Genomic DNA, 13,040 nt, shown 5'->3' on the forward strand with positions numbered 1-13,040 from the left:
CCTGAGGCAATGTCTTGAGATATAAAAGACAGAACTGAGCAGAGAGACAGGGGGACCTCATACCATCAAGAAAGCAGTGCCAGGAGCAGAGCACGTCCTTTGGACCAGGGTCCCTGTGCGAAGAAGCTCCTAGTCTGGGGAAACACTGAAGAGAAGAGCCAACAGAGAGAGAAAAAGCCTTCCCCTGGAGCTGATGCCCTGAAAGTGGACTTTTAGCCTACTTTGACTATGAGGAAATAAACTTCTCTTCATTAAAACCATCCACTTGTGGTATTTCTGTTGTAGCAGCACTAGATGACTAAGACAAATGGGAATTCCAGAACACTTAATTGTGATCACGAGGAACCTGTACATAGATCAAGAGGCAGTTGTTCGGACAGAACAAGGGGATACTGCGTGGTTTAAAGTCAGGAAAAGTGCGAGTCAGAGGTGCATCCTTTCACCATATCTATTCAAATCTGTTTGCTGAGCAAATAATCCAAGAAGATGGACTATATGAAGAAGAACAGGGCATCAGGATTTAAGGAAGACTCATTAACAACCTGTGCTATGCAGATGACAACCTTGCTTACTGAAAGTGAAGAGGACTTGAAGCACATACTGACGAAGATCAAAGACCACAGCCTTCAGTATGGATTACTCCTCAACATAAAGAAAACAAAAATCCTCACAATTGGACCAATAAGCAACATCATGATAAACGGGGAAAAGATTGAAGTTGTCAAGGATTTCACTTTACTTGGATCCACTATCAACACCCATGGAAGCAGCAGTCAAGAAATCAAAAGACACACTGCACTGGGCAAATCTGCTGCAAAAGACCTCTTTAAAGTGTTGAAAAGCAAATATGTCACCTTGAAGACTAAGGTGTGCTTGACCCAAGGCATGGTGTTTTCAATTGCCTCCTATGCATGTGAAAGCTGGACTATGAATAAAGAAGACCGAAGAAAAATTGATGCCTTTGAATTGTGGTGTTGGAGAATACTGAGTATACCATGGACTGCCAAAAGAACAAACAAATCTGTCTTGGAAGTACTACCAGAATGCTTCTTAGAAGCAAGGATGGCAAGACTACGTCTCACATAATTTGGACATGTTTTCAGGAGGGATCAGTCCCTGGAGAAGGACATCATGCTTGGTAGATGTCAGAGAAAAAGAGGAAGATCCTCAATGAGATGGATTGACACAGTGGCTGCAACAATGGGCTTAAGCATAACAATGATTGTGAGGATGCTGCAGGACCGGGCAGTGTTTTGTTCTGTTGTACATACGGTCGCTATGAGTCAGAACCGACTCGATGGCACCTAACAATGACAACATCTATATCCTGCCTGTTTCCAAAAAGGATTTGAGTCAGCTTACTATAAAAACACAGGGATAGGGCCTAAAACTATTAACATGACTCCAAAACAGGAACTAAGAAATATAAGGGCCAAGGAAGAAACTATACTCAGAAATTCTGGCTGTTAATTTCATTTCATGAATGTAATACAAAATTAATAAGGTGTTTTAAAACTAGATTCCTAAGGAACCAAATGCCAGAAATTATTTTTGAAAGAAATTAATCTTACCTAAAAAGACAGACAATGAAAAAAAAAACTTAGCCTGCAGCTTAATAAAGACATTGAGCTCTTCTTTCTATACAGTCTCATCCACTTCAGAATCTTAGCAAAGAGATCTGGGAGAGTTGTCATTAATTCTCGATTATTTATATAAATAGAGAAACTTAGATAATACTGGATAATTTTTTAAAGTATATTTTATTGATTTCATATATTCAGATAAGTAAATAAACATGAAAGAGTGACTTCAAAAAGGTCCCACTGCAAAGAATGTTTCAGAAGGACCTGTGAAACAGTCATTTTCCACAACCCTCTCAGCCTCTCCAGTGATCCTATCCACGTCATCTCTCCGGTTGGTGCAAAGCAGCAGATTAAAGCAGAATAATTCTTATAAATCTTTCCTCAAAGTAGGGCTGTGGGGAGTCAGATTCTATCAGTGTGAAGGATGGGGACCATGCAAATAAAGAAAGCATTTTTTAATCCACCCTCACTTCAACAGAACAAGCTTTCAATCTTTCTCTCCACCCCATTGTTTGTCACCTCCCTAGGCAACATGTACATCAAAATGGATGATCCAGAAATTTGATATCAATTCTATGACCTTCTCCACTCTGAGGACCATCATCTCCATGCTCAGCCACAAATCAAACTCTGTTGGGAACAATTATCTCTACCCCTAATATCTTGAACAATGAAATTCTCTTACTACAACCTCCTTCCACTTTCCCTCTCCCTTGCATATTCTGAATCTGCTCTTTACCCTCAACTACACCTTTACTTCTTGTCTCCGTTTTCCCAGTCTATCAGCCCCCTCTGGATTGCACTTGACTCCTCACCCAGCCTGTAGTTCAATCATTTCAACCCTATACATACAGCACCCTGATGCCTTCTCCCTTCTTTCCCACACTGACCTTCTTCTATACCTGTTTGTCAATCACTAGCCCTGCTTAAACCAACTGATTTCTCTGCTTCTCCTCTCTTACTGCTGAGAATTACTGGAGAAAAATCATTTAATTGATAAAACAAACAAGTACCAGGCTTTTAAGACATAGAGATCTCAGTCTGAAATCTGGTTCTGCTATTAGCTGGGAAATTTTGGGCAAGTTACATAACCTCTCTGAACATGTTTTCTAATCTATAAAATGGTATATTAGGATGCTTTCAGCTGTAAGTGACAGAAAACCCAGCCAAGAGTAGTTTATTGTCTCCCATAAGGAAAAGACTAAAGGTCAGTTCTAGGGTTAATTCAGTGGCTCAGTGATGTCATTCTTTCCTCTTTATGCTCCATCATCCTTAGCATAATGGCCTGGGCCTAAGGCTTATCTCTTCACAGTTTAATGGATATTGCAGTTCTAAGGATCACATATAGACACAAAATCTTGCTGAACAAGAGTGCATTGTCTCCCATGGGCCTCTCTATATTAGTGAGGAAAACCTCTCCTAGAAACCTCTAGTAGAATTTTCCTTAATCCCTTTGGCTTGGTCATATAATCACCCTTTAACCAATCATTGGAAAAGGGAAAAAACTTGGCTTATAGATCAGTCATAATTCATCCAAGAATATAAAGGGACCAATCTTCCCTGGGTATATTGTCATCAGATACCTGAACAAAAAGATTTGTGATAATAAGAAGAATACCTGTTAGGTAGGCCAACAACATCTGCCACGTGGGACAATAATGCTTACTCAAGAGGGTGGTTATAGATGTGATGCTTTTAACATATGTCCCCAAATTCTCGGACTTCTATCCTTCAGAAGGTAGAGCTGATTCCCCTACCCTTGAATGTGAGCTGGACTTAGTGACTTGCTTCTAACACATAGAATGTGGCAGAAGTGATGGTGTGAGACTTCCTACACTGAGTCATTAAAGGCAATGTCACTTCTGTTTTGCTCTCTTGGTTGCTCTCTCTGGGAAGAACCAACTGCCATGTCATGAGGATATTCAAGCAGCCTGTGGAGAGGCCCAGATGAGGAGAAATTGAGGACTCTCACCAACCAGCACCAACTTACCAGCAACGTGCGTGAGCCACTACCTTGAAAGTGACTGACTCCAGCCCCAGTCAAGCCTTCAGGTCACTGAAGCCCTAGGCAACATCTTGACTGCAACCTCATGAGAGACTCCAAGCCAGAATCGCACAGCTAAGTAACTCACTCCTGGAATCCTGACTGGTAGAAACTGTGAGTATAACAAATATCATTATTATTCTTTCTCACCGGTGGACCACCTGCACTAGGGTCATCTGGGTGTTTGTTTAAAATTGATTCCCGGGCCTAACATCTTGAGATTGACTAGGCAAGTCTGAGGCAGAAATCTATATTTTAAATAAGTATTTTGTAGATGATTCTTATGTACTTTAAGTTTGAGAATCACTACTCTAGGGAAAGGGAGTACCTGGGTGGTACAAACAGTTAACACATTCAACTACTAGCCAATAGGGTGGCAGTTCGAACCCATCCAGAGCTGTCTTGGAAGACGGGCCTGGCTATCTGCTTCTGAAAGGTCACAACCTCGTAAACACTATCGAGCAGTTCTACTCGCACACATGGGGTTACCATGAGTCGGAATCTACTCGACTGCAACAGTATTTATTTTTGTTTAAATATGCAAACATTTTAACCAGTTGCCATTTATTCCAACTCATGGTGACCCCATGTGTGTCAGAGCAGAACTGTGTTCCACTGAGTTTTCAATGGCTGATTTTTTGGAAGTAGATTGCCAGGCCTTTCTTCTGAGGTATCTCTAGGTGGACTAGAACCATCAACCTTTCAGTTAGCAGCTAAGCGTGTTAAATGTTGTATCTGGGGACTAATACACAAATAAGTTACATTAAATAATAAGCGATGTATATTATCTGCCACTGAATAAAATTAATGTTCCTGAAAGACATGCTAAGATATCCTGGACTTAGGGTACCCCCCTGCATCCCTAGCTAACATGTAAGACTTTTGTAAAAAATGTCAACCCAAATGGAAAATTCTTCACTAAATGTATATGGAAGTAAACCTTGTGGTAATTTGAACAATTTTTATGCTACTCTGGTGTCTAGAAAAATACTCTGTATTATTACATTGGTCCCTACTTTTCTACCATCCTTATTTCAGACCAAAGAGAAAGTAAACATTTCCCCCTTTCTAAATACTTAGAAAATACTTATAAAGACAATGTTCTACATTTTACCTTGGTGAGTAGCATCTGGGGTCTTAAAAGCCTGTGAGCAGCCATCTAAGATACTCCACTGGTCTCACTCCTTCGGGAGCAAGGGAGAATGAAGAGAACAGGATACAAGGAAAAGATTAGTCCAAAGGACTAATGGACCACAGCTACCAAGGCCTCCCCAGACTGAGTCCAGTACAGCTAGATGGTGCCCAGCTACCACCACTGACTGCTCTGACTGGGATCACAACAGAGGGTTCTGGACGGAGCTGGAAAAGGATGTAGAACAAAATTCTAACTCACAAAAAAAAGACCAGATTTACTGGCCTGACAGAGGCTGGAGAAACCCCGAGAGGATGAGCCCTGGACACCCTTTTAGTTCAGTGGTGAAGTCACTCCCGAGGTTCACCATTCAGGGGGTTGGACAGCCCCATAAAACAAAACGGGACTAATGAGGCACAGGGACAAGGACTAGAAGGCAGGAGGGGACAGGAAAGCTGGTGATAGGGAACCCAAGGTTGAGAAGGGACACTTCACATGTCATGGGGTTGTTAACCATTGTCATAGGGCAATATGTGTACTAACTGTTTAATGAGAAACTATTTGCTCTGTAAACCTTCATCTAAGGTACAAAAAAAAAAAAAGAATTATCTATGTGAGATCAAATTGACAACAGCAACTCAAAAGGTTTGATGGGAAGCCTAGGGGGCAGTGAGTTGAAGATAACGGTGATGGAATACTTTGGAAAGGGATAGTGAGAATTGTACACAACTGGAAGAATGTAATCGAGGTCACTGAATTGTACACGTAGAAACTTTTGAAATTGTTTAACTTTGGCTATGTATATTTTCACCAAAAAGAAAAAAAAAGTCCTCCAAGATCGAGAAGGGAGAGTGTTGTCATGGGGTTGTTAACCAATGTCATAAAACAATTTGTGTACTGACTGTTTAATGAGAAACTATTTGTTCTGTAAACCTTCATCTAAAGTACAATAAAAAAAGAAAAATACCAGAACCTTGGACAAATAAACCATATCTGAAGCTTGAAAAAAAAGTCTCCTTGTAAAGAGTTTTCATTCATGTTAGACTGATGGTATTGGTGTCTGGGAAGAGTAAGATGTACTGGGAAGTTTTCAAATTCTTTTGGTGACATTTTACCATCTGAGGATCTCTTGAAACTTACTTTTGCGTATCTTGGATATCTCTCTCCTAAAGCTTACTGTCTTAGTCATCTAGTGCTGCTATAACAGAAATACCACAAGTGGATTGTTTTAACTAAGAGAAGTTTATTTCCTCACAGTTAAAGTAGGCTAAAAGTCCAAATTCAGGGCATCAACTCCAGGGGAAGTCTTTTTCTCTCTGTCGGCCTTCTCTTCAGTGTTCCCCTGGACTAGGAGCTTCTCTGCACAGGGACCCCTGTTCAAAGGACACACTCTGCTCCTGGCACTGCTTTCTTGACGGTATGAGGTTCCCGTCTCACTGCTCACTTCTGTCTTTTATATCTCAAGAGATTGCCTCAGGACACAATCCAGTCTTGTAAATTGAGTCCTGCCTCGATAACACAACTGCCGCCCATTCTCCCTCATTAACATCATAGAGGCAGGATTTACCACACATGGGAAAATCACACAATACTGGGAATCATGGCCCAGCCAAATTGATACACACATTTTTGGGGGGACATACTTCAATCCATGACACTTACCAATGTAAATCTAGCTTTATTCACCCAGGGTTACACAGAGTGGGAGGATTTTATTTCTAATACCTGGTTTGACAAGTACCATCACTGTAGTAGATACGGACAATTGATAATCATCCTCCAGTTCACTTTTTTCTAATGAGCCTTTCTGCACTGCAGAGGCTGGAAGGTTTAAAACTACATTTTCCAGGCCCCATTTGCAGGTAAGATTCTAGATATAAATGTTTTCACCAATTAGATACACTCTTTATGAGATTTGGCAGGCTGAAGTAAAGTGGAGGCCATATCCTTACTGTTATGACTTTTTCTGATAAAAAGCACAAGTTGTAGAGATGTCAGGCTTTCCTGCAACACTTTTTGTTGCCTAGTCACCAGCTCCGTGTATACTTGAAGACTCTTATGGTAATAGTGCCTTGGTGGCCTCCTGACTCCTCACCTTTCTAAATACTGTAGAGGTAGCAGCTCCCACGACAGGTCAATAGTGCAGTGTTTTGGAAGTCATTTCCAGAGCCCAGTCTAGAGTCCATTTCTCCAGCCATTCACCGTTTCAAAAATAATTTTTATAATGAATTTTAAATATATTCAAAGTACATAATATAATATAATGAACTTTCAGCTTTAACATTTGTCAACTTAGGGCCAATCCTGTTTCATAAGTAGTCCCATTCACTTCCTCCAACTTATTTTGAAGTAAATCCTAAACATAGCATTTTACATAAATATTTCAGCATATATTTTTTTAAGTAGAAACTGTTCAAAAATATAACATTATCATCCCTAAAAATAAAACTGTCCTTTAATGTAGTCAAGTACCCACTCAATGCACATATTGTCAACTGTCTTGTTATTGTCATAAAAATTTTTATAGTTATTGAACCCAAATAAGGTCAAAACGTTGCAATTGACTGATATGTTTCTGAAGTCTAAATGTATAAGTTCCCCTTCCATCTGTTTTCTGTTATTTTTTGCAATTTTTTTAAAAAACTATGTGCTAGACTTTTCCATAGTCTGTATTTTGGTGATTGCACCCCCATAGAGTTTGACACATTCTTCTGTCTTCTGTGTTGTTGTTGTTAGGTGCTGTCCAGGCAGTTATGACTCACAGTGACACTATGTACAACAGAACAAAACACTGCCTGGTCCTGCGCTATCCTGACAATCGTTGCTATGCTTGAGCCCACAGTTTCAGACACTGGGTCAATCCATCTCATTCAGAGTATTTCTCTTTTTTGCTGACCCTCTACTTTACCAAGTATGATGTCTTTCTCCAGGGACTGGCCCCTCCTGATAACATGTCCAAAGTACATGAGACAGGGTCTCACCATTCTCACTTCTAAGGATCATTCTGGCTGTACTTCTTCCGAGACAGACTTGTTCATTCTTCTTGCACTCCACGGTATATTCAGTATTCTTCTCCAACACCATAATTCAAACACGTCAAGTCTTTGGTCTTCCTTATTCATTGTCCACCTTTCGCATGAGTATGAGGTGAGTGAAAACATTATGGTTTGGGTGAGGTGCACCTTAGTCCTCAAAGTGACATCTTTACTTTTTAACACTTTAAAGAGGTCTTTTGCAGCAGATTTGCCCGATGCAATGCATCATTTGATTTTTTTTTTTTTTCCATCATTTGATTTCTTGACTGCTGCTTCCACGGGTGTTGACTGTGCATCCAAGTAAAATAAAATCCTTGATAACTTCAATATTTTTTTTTCATTTATCATGATGTTGCTGATTGGTCCAGTTGTGAGGATTTTTGTTTTTTTTATGTTGAGGTGTAATCCATACTGAAGACTATAGTCCTTGATCTTCATCAAGTGCTTCAAGTCCTCTTCACTTTCAGCAAGCAACATGTGTCATCTGTGTATCGTAGGTTGTTAATGAGTCTACCTCCAACCTCAATGCCCTGTTCTTCTTCATATACTCCAGCTTCTCAGATTATTGCTCAGCATACAGACTGAATAAGTATGGTGAAAGGATACAACACTTTCTGACTTTAACCCACTCGATATCCCCTTGTTCTGTTCGAACAACTGTCTCTTTTTCTATGTACAGGTTTCTCATTAGCACAATTAAATGTTATGGAATTCTTCATAATGTTATCCATAATTTGTTATGATCCACACAGTCAAATGTCTTTGCACAGTCAATAAAACACAGGTAAACATCTTTCTGGTATTCTCTGCTTTCAGCCAAGATCCATCTGACATTAGCAAAGATATCCCTCATTCCACATCCTCTTCTGAATCTGGCTTAAATTTTTGGTATTTCCCTGTCAATGTACACTGCAACCATTGTTGAATTATCTTCAGCAAAACTTTACTTGTGTGTAATTTTAATGATATTGTTCCATAGTTTCCACATTCCACTGGATCACCTTTGAAATGGGCACAAATACGGATCTCTTCCAGTCATTTGGCCAGGTAGGTGTATTCCAAATTTCTTGGCATAGATAAGTAAGCACCTCCAGTGCTGCATCCATTTGTTGAAACATCTCAGTTGGTATTCTGTCAGTTCCTGTAGCCTTGTTTCACCAATGCCTTCAGTGCAGCTTGGACTTCTTCCTTCAGTACCATTGGTTATTGATCATATGCGTATCCTGAAATGGTTGAACGTCAACCAATTCTTTTTGGTACAGTGACTCTGTGTATTCCTTCCATCTTCTTTTGATGCTTCCTACATTGTTCAATTTTTTGCTCATAGAGTACTTCAATACTGCAACTCAAAACTTGAATTTTTTGTGCTTGTGTGTGTGTGTGTGTGTGTGTGTGTGTGTGTGTGTGTGTGTGTGTGTAGTTCTCTCAGCTTGAGAAATGCTGAATGTGTTCTTCGCTTTTGGTTTCTAACTCCAGGTCTTTGCACACTTCATTATAACACTTTACTCTGTCTTCTTGAGTCACCCTTTAAAATCTTCTGTTCAGCTCTTTTACTTCATCATTCCTTCCTTTCACTTTAGCTACTTTACATTCAACAGCAAGTTTCAGAGTCCTTTCTGACAACCATTTTGGTCTTGTATTTCTTTCCTGTCTTTTTAATGACTGTCTTAGGTATCTAATGCTGCTATAACAGAAATACCACAAGTGGCTGGCTTCAACAAAGAGAAATTTATTCTCTCACAGTCTACTAGGCTACAAGGCTAAAATCAGGGCATCAGCTCCAGGGGAATGCTTTCTCGTCTCTGTCAGCTGTGGAGGAAGGTCCTTGTTAACAATTTTCCCCGGTCTAGGAGCTTTTCAGAACAGGGACCCCAGGTCCAAAGGACGAGTGCCCCTGGCTCTCCTTTCTTGGTGGTATGAGGTCTCCGTCTCTCTGCTCGCTTCTCTCTTTTATATCTCAAAAGAGATTGGCTTTAGACAAAACCTAACCGTGTAGATTGAGTCTTGCCTCATTAACATAACTGCCACTAATCCCATCTCATTAACATCACAGAGATAGGATTTACAACACATAGGAAAATCATATCAGATAACAAAATGGTGGATAAATCACACAATACTGGGAATCATGGCCTACCCAAATTGACATATTTTGGGGGGACACAGTTCAATCCATGACAATGACATTTTGCTTTCTTCATGTATAATGTCCTTGATGTCATTCCATAGTGTTCAATGCATCAAATCTATTCTTGAGATGGTATCTAAATTCAGCTAGGATATACCCAAGGTCATACTTTGGCTCTCATAGATTTGTTTTCCTTTTCTTCAGCTTCAGCTTGAACGTGCAGTATAAGCAACTTATGCTCTGTTCCACAGTCAGCGCTGGCCTTGTTCTGATGATATTGAGCTTCTCCATTGTCTTTCCACAAATGTAGTCAACTTGATTCCTGTGTATTCCATCCAGCAAGGTCCACGTGTATATTCGTCGTTTATGTTATAGGAAAAAGGTATTTCCTATGAATAAGTCATTGGTCTTGCAAAATTCTATCATGTGATCTCTAGTGTCATTTCTATCACCAAGGCCATATTTTCCAGTTACTGATCCTTCTTCTTTGTTTCCAATGTTTGCATTCCAGTCACTAGTGATTATTAATTCATCTTGATTTCATGTTTGATCAATTTCAGACTGCAGAAGTTGGTAAAAATCTTTAATTTCTTCATCTTTGGCCTTAGTGGTTGGTGCATAAATTTGAATAATAGTCATATTAACTTGTCTTCCTTGTAGGCGTATGGGTATTATCCAAACACTGATGGTGTTGTCCTTTAGGATAGATCTTGAAACATTCTTTTTGACGATGAATGCGATGCCACTCCTCTTCATTTTGTCATTCCTGGCATAGTAGACCCACCAATTGTCGAATTCAAAATGACCAGTACCAGTTCATTTCAGCTCATTAATGCCTTAGATGTCGACCTTCAAGTGTTCCATTTCATTTTTGACAACTTCCAATTTTCTTTGACTCATACTTTGTACATTCCACATTCCGATTACTAATGGATGCTTGCAGCTGTTTCTTCTCATTTTGAGTCATGCCACATCAGCAAATGAAGATTCCAAAAGCTTTACTCCACCCGTGTCATTAAGGTCAACTCTAGTTTGATGAGGTAGCTCTTCCCCAGTTGTATTTTGAGTCATATTCCAACCTGAGGAGCTCATCTTCCAGCACTACATCAGACAATATTCCACTACTATCTGTAAGATTTTCACTGGCTAATTTTTTTCAGAAGTAGATTGCCTGATCATTCCTCTAGTCTGTCTTAGTTTGGAAGCTACACTGAAACCTGTCCACCAATGGGTCTCCGCTGGTATTTGAAATACCGGTGCCATAGCTTTCAGCATCACAGCAACATGATAGCCACCACAGTACGACAAGCTGACAGAAAAGCCTTCTCTAATTCCTATAAAATGGTTGTTTTCTCCACAGGCTTGATAAAATTTGGCTCAACTTTTTCTATAGATGTTGATGTGTCCTTCCACTGATTTTTGAGCACCTAATTCCATGTATTAGCTACTTTCTAGAATAATAGACACTACTAAAAACCAGAACAAAAATATGAGCACAATAATCTGCATTTAATCAATGGGACCCCAACTACAGAGTTAATGGAGATGAGCAAATTGCCTATATTGGAGCCCATCATCTGGAAACAGAAGGCAGGAATTGAATAATAGTATTATTCAATTTGAACCTTTTAATCAACTGTAATCTAAAGAAGTATTACTGGAATGCTGCTAGAGATAGGCCAGGTGTCTAAGTTTAGGACTACTGATCATAGCTTATATGAAGCTGAGAATAGGATGTCTCCCAAGGCCATTTGGAATCTGGCTTCCAAAACTTCACTTATCAAAATTACATTAGTCCCCCTTATCTGTAGTTCTGCTTTCCACGGTTTAAGTTACCCACGGTCAACCACGGTCTGAAAATATTAAATGGAAAATTCCAGAAATAAATAATTCATAAGTTTTAAACTTTATCATAGGTATGTTTGTATAGAAAGAAACAGTATATATAGGGTTCAGTACTATGCACGGTTTCAGGCATCCACTGGGGGGTCTTGGAATATATCCCCCACGGATAAGAGGGCCTATGTTATGCATAACTATATTTTAAAAAATCAGCTTTCATTGATGTTATGGCCCAGCACAGGTTTCCCAGAGATACCTTACCTTTTTTTTTTACTGGGCAACAAGAAGTTTTATATAAGATTTAAATATTTTAAGATCCTGGATATTTCACTCTATATTTCTATATTTCACTCTACTAACCTAAGATATTCTAGCTACCTTATAGTATCAGTCAGGGTTCAGTTCAGGAACAAGAACAATTCTAGGTATTTTCATCAGAGATTCCCAACTACTGTCATCATTGAATCTATTCTGTAGTTTTAGCATTAGCATTGGCTCTTTTGAAGCTGGGCAAAGTAAACCCAAACCAGAATAAATTATGTCTAGCAGCAGTTTCTAGAAATAAGGAGACTTTGGCCTCTCCCCACTGTCTACCCACCAAGCTATTACTGGATTTCATTGAAGAGGACTGAGTTAATCATTTTCCCTAGTTCATGGCCCACTATCACTGTGAAAGTCCTCTATCATTTTCTTGACTTCTTTATCCCTTTTTTGCTGCATTCCTCGTTTCCATACCCATTTCCCCGCAGGCAAGCTTTATGTTTCATGTGTATCATTTTGCTTATATGTGTTCTTATAATCATGCATTGTTGTTTTGTGTGCACATATTTTAAATTTACATCAATAGTGTTGTGCTACACATCTCATTGTTTCTCTCACATAGCACTATTTTCAAGATATACCCAGGTTGCTGTGTGTACATCATGCCCATTGCTTCTAACTCCTGTGTAGTACTCAATTATGTGTATTAATCACCTTCACATTCTCCTGGTGATGAACACCTAGGTTATTTCTAATTTCCTGGTGGCTTGTATATAAACTTCTTTGAGATATGCTCAATGGCATGAACACCGGGTCAAAAGATACATAAATACTTAACTAAGTACTACCAGATTGCTCTTTTGCATGACTGCACAAGTCTACATTCACACTAGTGGTACAACAGTAACGTTTGGCTCTATCCAAAATTCTATTTTGCTAGCCTAATAAATGTGAAAGAATATCTCATTGTCATTTTAACTGTATTTATCTGATTAAGAACAAATCTGAGCATCCC

The sequence above is a fragment of the Trichechus manatus genome, unplaced genomic scaffold, assembly GCF_000243295.1.
Source record: "Trichechus manatus latirostris isolate Lorelei unplaced genomic scaffold, TriManLat1.0 scaffold00126, whole genome shotgun sequence".
Taxonomy (NCBI): domain Eukaryota; kingdom Metazoa; phylum Chordata; class Mammalia; order Sirenia; family Trichechidae; genus Trichechus; species Trichechus manatus.